Below are 7,137 nucleotides of genomic sequence, written 5' to 3' on the forward strand. Positions count from 1 at the left end.
GACCACAGGGGGGTTTCAGGTGTTTGATTACACACATGAACTGAGGGATTGGCCCACTTGACCTTGACATCCTGCTCTCCCTGCACCTGGCTTTGTTTGCCTCTGGTGCTCTTCAGCGCTGGCTACAGATTTGTGCCTGGAACACAGACTCTGCGTCTGAACTCTCAGAACACTCCAGAAAATATTTTAGAGAGACACAAATATCAGGTGCAAATGGTACGTAAATGTTAATAATAAAGCAACTATTATTTCTGGTTGGCCTTCTGTGCTTGTCAGGGCTTGTCCCTTATAATTTCAGTTTGCAGTTATCCACTTGGTTAGGTAGGTTTGGTTTTAGTGGACCTGTGGCCTCATAGCAACACTAACTTACAGAGATACTGGTTAAATAAAAAATTAAAAAGAGTGTGTACACCTGGCATCACATAAGGCTTAAAACAAAGGATCAGGCAAATGTTCAATGTTTGCATGGTTTTGCCATGTGCCTGCATCATGTACTTTGAGTCATATGGCTTAGATACATGAATCTTAAGATAAATGGATGGAAGAAAAAAGGCCAAGAGGACAAAAGAACCTCCAGCATGCTGAATAAGGTGTAGAAAATCCTGTTTAGAAAGCTCTACTATCCATACATACGTGATAATAGGAGAAAAAGAAGGCTGCTCTTGGCATGTCTCCCACCACAAGGTTATCAATAAGACATGATATGACGACACACTAAACCTGAACTTTTAACTCTGCCTCACTTCTCTAACAGTGAGCTTTAGGGATTCTTCAGCACTGTTTGGTGTCTGTTTTAAACTCTTTCTGCTTGGTGTTGACATGTTTTCTCTGTGCATGTGTGCATGGGTTATCACCAGCTAATCCAGCTTCCTTTCACAATCAAAAAACATGATTGTTAGGTTGCTGGTATCTCTAAATAACACTAAGCTCCTCTCAGTGTTTATGTGTCCAAGGTTGTATGTCTCTGTATGTTGCCCTGAAATGGACTGGCAACCTGTCCACAGTGTAACATTTCTGGAGAGTCCCCCCCCCCCTTGACACTGACCCACAAGCAATAGGACATACATGAATAGATCAATAGAAAGCGATCTAGGTACCAATAGCTAAAATAAACAATAATCAAGAAGGTATCATCTATCTATCTATCTATCTATCTATCTATCTATCTATCTATCTATCTATCTATCTATCTATCTATCTATCTATCTATCTATCTATNATCTATCTATCTATCTATCTATCTATCTATCTATCTATCTATCTATCTATCTATCTATCTATCTATCTATCTATCTATCTATCTATTTTATGTGTTTTATTTAACTTTCTGTATTAGTTAGGACAACACAAGAGAAATGTATCATCATTATAATATCAATGTTAATACTGCCAAAAATCACTCTTAAAATAACAAAATGACTTAATCTTATAAATGTCATCTCTACTCACTATCTGTGGCCTCATTGCAGTAAATATGAAGAAATCTAAACCTGTCATAGTTGAAGTGTTTATGCATCCTAAGTCACAATGCGATTATAGATTTTAATAATAGTCCTGTATATTTTCAGATTGGTGCAGCCCTACTGAAATATTATATTATATATATATTATATTTTTAATTAAAATGTAGATTTCCCAAAACACTATTAGTGGGAAATGTCAAAGATGTTTTATTTTACACATGTAGGCAACAATTATCAATAAATGATGAGGACTCTCCACACTAATACAACTGCTGTAAATTAATTTAAGGGGGAAAAGAGAGAGCAATACTGGATTTATAAATGTATATTATGCGTATATAATAAAAGTAATCCTGCCCATAACAACAACAAGAAATATAACTACCATACCATAGATTGCTAAAACAATGACATTATTATTATAGTTCCCTTAATTGTTGGTCCTTTAACAGCATTTGCAGTTAATTAAGTTCATGTTCTGTTTGGATTGAAACAAGACGCCACAAGTTAACTAATGATATAGATCGGATGGCACTACAGTTTAATCTAAGAGCTGAACATAAAAAATGAAACTTCTCCTACCCTGGGCTGAGTTGACTCATTGTTTTCAGCTTGCAGTCTCTAAAAATCCCCGCAGCGTCGCAGAGGTATGAAGGGCTGAGATGAGGGCTGAAACATACAGGAACAGCGTTAGTTAGAAAGTGCGGCACCGGTTGCCATGGGAGATCACGCGAGATCACGTGACGAGGTTTCCAGTTTCTGAGCCTCACTGACAGATAAACTCAACATCAAGACTAACAGAGATGATGTTCTGCTATAAAAACTAAGAATTAATATATATATTTTTAAAGCTAACAAAGTAAAAAATTTTGAGGTAAAATTATTATTTGCAGTATTCTTTTATTTTTATATATTTATTTTTTTGCTGAAACTGGTTTTACTCTACCTTATGCAAGTTAGTTAAATGAGAATAAAATAAGAATAGGAAGTCTGTAAAGCAATAAAATGTAGGCCAACTACTAAGTACCAGAACCTTAGCATCACTTATACAAGTATTTAAAGATTAGGGCAAACGTTCAGATAGGTTATATAAAAATATAGTACATAGGTAATTTATTCCCACTTTCAGACAAAAATCAGAGTAAATTAATGAGTTTAAGTTTTAGATCTGTTAAGTTCACCTACGTTATTTATGTTTGTTATTTTTATTGAGATACTTCTACAAATAATAACATTAATAACAAAAATAATGAATTAGAAAAGGTCCTAGTCCCTCGAAACATTTGCAAAAATTCTCAGTATCAGTAAAGTAAAAACAAAAAAACTTTTTGTCATCTGCCAGAATCTTCACAATACCCATCATTTCTATTAAACTGAGACAGTAGAAATATTGCTTATCCTAACTGTTCTTAGATAGGAAAGGTTTTCTTTTTTGGTGACAAACAGAGGGTAGGTCAATTATAAGGTTGTGTTTAATATGTAGGATGTGCAAAGCTTTGGCTGCATTTGAAAGCTAGGAACAACAGAAGTATGATTTGATTCCCACAGAGACACATCTTAGACAGTCATGAAGATCTTAGGGGGATGGAAGGATTTAAAGGGGTTTTTTCATTAGCTTTTTGGAACCAGGACATTTCTGCAAATGTATTAGCTGCTTCCTGTTGATGAATGAAATACCTGTTTGTATTGTAAATCAATCCTATTGGGTTTTTGCACTCACTATAATACAATAACAATTATAAACAGTTTTGCTCTGTTGCAGTGAGCTGCAAATTTTCCATTCTTTACACTAATGTACTGCTGTTAAATATAGGAAATATTGGGACTCTAGTCTAATGAGCACTATAACATTAGAGCATTATTGTGTCATCCCCCACAAAATGCTCAGAAATCTTGACAAGTAGTTAGAACTTCAGGTCCTCTGCTGCCCTCTTCTGGAGAAATAAAAAAATATTCTTATCCCCTTTCCATTTTGGTTGACGTGAATTTCAAAAGGCTAATTTAATTTCAAAGAGTCAAGAACTTTATAACCTTTCAGGAAATGGGTAAACACTCCGCTAATGGAGCACGAAAATTCCCAGATTAACAGAAAACCAAATACTGAAGGTTCATTTAACCTGGCAGAAAGCAGCTGTTTGGTAATAAAAATATGTAGAAGCACAAAAAAAATAAATAAATAAAATAAAAAAATAAAATAAAAAAAATGATGAAAAGTTAAGAAACAAGGCAAACAAAATACAACTTCCAGATTATAGTTTCCTTGCAGAAAGAATCTCCTGGGTTAGAGTGGCGGGGACTGTTTTTTTGAATGATTTAGAATTGAGTTTGCATAATTTCTCATGCATGTGTTGGTTTTCTCCAGGCACTCTAGTTTACATCCAAAATATAGAAATATGCATGTTGGGGGAAGTCTTTCTGCCCAGGTACAGTTATGTATGGTTGCTGTTCGGTTTTTCTCTCTGATGCTTCATGTTGGACTGATGACCTGAAGGGTGTAAGGTAGCAGCCCTGCAAATCTGCAGGTGTGATGGATGAATATGTATTGTATATGTATAAAGCCAAATGAACACACACAAATATATATATATATATATATATATATATATATATATATATATATATATATATACTATGTGTGTGTTTCAAATAGTGAATAAATCAATATACCGTGAATCTTCACTGTGGAAAAAAAAAATTATGGCAGGAAAATTGAAAAAATTTAGAGCTTGTTAACATTAATTAATTTTAATGTAACTTAACATTTTGCAGGCAAATTATACACACAGAAAGAATGATAGTTGTATGATTCATGAATGCATCTTACCATTCTATTGATCTCCTTTAAAGCTACTGTTCTTAATTTTCCCTTTTTAAATTAGATTTTGTGTGGTCCTGATTTCAGTCTGCTGGTATAGAGTTTAGCTCGTACACATCGGGAAATTGAGGTCAATTAATGCAGCTGCTGAGCTACAACAGCATTACACATTACAGATGCACTGATTTTCTTTTCTCTATAACATTCTAAGTTTACTTCAACAATTGTACAATTAAACTTTATTTATATATAGCAATTTTTATCATTTAAAATCAGCCAAACTATGTCCTGGAATAAATAGATAGTTGTTTTTTTATATTTGTTTACAAAACAAATATAAAATAAAATCACAAAATCACAGATTCAACAAAAAAATGCATAACATTAATATATTTGATACAGAAATGCCACAAATTACACGCTTATGCATACAGGTCCTTCTGAAAATATTAGCATATTGTGATAAAGTTTATTATTTTCCATAATGTAATGATAATATTAAACATTCTTATATTTTAAATTCATTGCACACTAACTGAAATATTTCAGGTCTTTTATTGTCTTAATATGGATGATTTTGGCATACAGTTCATGAAAACCCCAAATTCCTCTCACAAAATTAGCATATTCCATCTGACCAATAAAAGAAAAGTGTTCTTAATCCAAAAAAGTCAACCTTCAAATAATTTTGTACAGTTATGCACTCAATACTTGGTCAGGAATCCTTTTGCTGGAATGACTGCTTTAATGCGGCGTGGCATGGAGGCAATCAGCCTGTTTCACTGCTGCCTTTAGCTCATCCAGAGTGTTGGGTCTTGTCTCTCTCACCTTTCTCTTCACAATATCCCACAGATTCTCTATGGCCAATTGAGCACAGTGATACCATGGTCAGTAAACCATTTACCATATACTTACCATTTACCATTTACTATATTAAGACAATAAAAGACCTGAAATATTTCAGTTAGTGTGCAATGAATCTAAAATATACTAATATTCAAGTTTTATCATTATATTATGGAAAATAATTAACTTTATCACATTATGCTAATATTTTGAGAAGGACCTGTAGTGCCACACATTTGAGAAGCCCAGCTCCCCAGGATTAACAATCCCTTCAACAAAAACAGAATTATCTGTACTTATGGTAGAGGCTATGGGGCTATAGCTTGAATCTGTATAATGGATATAAATACACTCAAATGATTCTTTAAGAAGTACGACTTCACTGAGACTTAATTTGAAACGCACACAAACTTTATTTGTTATGCTCCTTTCTAAGACAATAAATCAGCACACATAAGGCAATGGGTAATTATCTTCTCATTTCAACTGATTTTGTAGCATAGGTAATACAAAAGGCAGAGTGACTGTGGGTAGATTCTCTGAAACAATATATGAATGATTAATTACTGTTTAGAAGTTCTTATTAAAGCTCTTTCTTTGTTGGGTTTGGTATTGAAAGGCACAGGGAGGTACTGAAACACCGGCTGTATAACAAAGTTTGCCTTGTTCAGCTTCAACAATAGTTGCTCTAGCATGTCCAGATGTGCACCACTGCAGACCTCTCACACTAGCCCAGGAGACTGGCCAGGTAGGTGAGCTGCAAGACTTCTTCTGGAACCGCTAGAGCCAAGCAGATGCACCTTCATTCCTGTCAGTAAACAGCAATCAAGGGAGATATTTCACCAGCACTTAATACCTGACACACAACGCAGGTCTTAAAATAACAATTAGCGTGGAAACGGAGGAGGGGTGATTATAAATTCCATTCAGGAAAAGGTCTCGTCTGTGGGGTGGAGGGGTGGGATATGGGGTGGGGGGGGAGTCATGCCGTTCTCAGATGGGGGGGCAGCAGTTTTTGCAATCAGTGTTAAATAGAGCAGTTTTGTGCCTGTGTGATTGTCAAGTGGGCCATTACTCGTTGATAAGAGCACTTTTTCCTTATGCTGCTCTGATTGGGCTGAGCATGCTGCTCTGTCTCGCATGCTGTCCCAATGCAATCAGGCCCCTCTTTCACCGCACTGCCATTTTCACTGCTGTGATTTCTACCCAGCCACCCCCCTCCGCTGCCTCCACCCGCCCCACACCCCCCCCTAACCCCATCACCAACCCTCATCTACCTCCCCACCCCTTCCCTTTAGATTCAATGAGTACCCATTTACAGCAAGGAGAAAAGGTCACACTAAACTCGTTGGGTCAATTGTAAACCACCTCAAATCGGACTGATTTCAATGAAAGAAATGAGTGGGAGCAGCCCCTAAGAAAGCAAACGTCCAAGTGGAAGTAGCAGAGGATTTTCACTTTGCTGAAGTAAGATCTCCCCCACATTCTTTCATTTAATAAAGCTGAGTTTTATGAGACAATATCATAAATCATCCAAATCTGCATGTGTGGTTCACTGCTGCTAGGTTATAAGCAAATAAAACATTATAATTAACTCCTTACATAACTACATACCTTCTATCATTTCAAATCACCAATAAATTTAGGCAATCCAGAGTCAGATTCCTGCAGCATTTTCAAAACTAGGTAGAAAAAAGACAAATGAAGAGAGGAAAGTTCACAGAGTATGAAAGTAGCAGAAAGATTGTGCAATCCTTAGATTACCTGCTGACAGAGGAAGGTGTTTGCAGGGTGCCTGAATCAACTGTTAGGCCCAAAATTATTCATACCCTTGAATGATTTAGACATTAGGAACATTAATTCAAAACAAGCCAATCAAAGTAATACCAACAAACAAAAAAAACAACAAAAAAACAAAGAAAAAAATTGGGGTGCTAAATGAAGAGCAAAATAGCTTTCTAACCCTCAAAACTTGGAGTTCTTTACAAATAAATGGAAATATATGTGAAAATA

Source organism: Cyprinodon variegatus, unplaced genomic scaffold (genome assembly GCF_000732505.1).
Source record: "Cyprinodon variegatus isolate N-32 unplaced genomic scaffold, C_variegatus-1.0 Scaffold45, whole genome shotgun sequence".
NCBI lineage: Eukaryota > Metazoa > Chordata > Actinopteri > Cyprinodontiformes > Cyprinodontidae > Cyprinodon > Cyprinodon variegatus.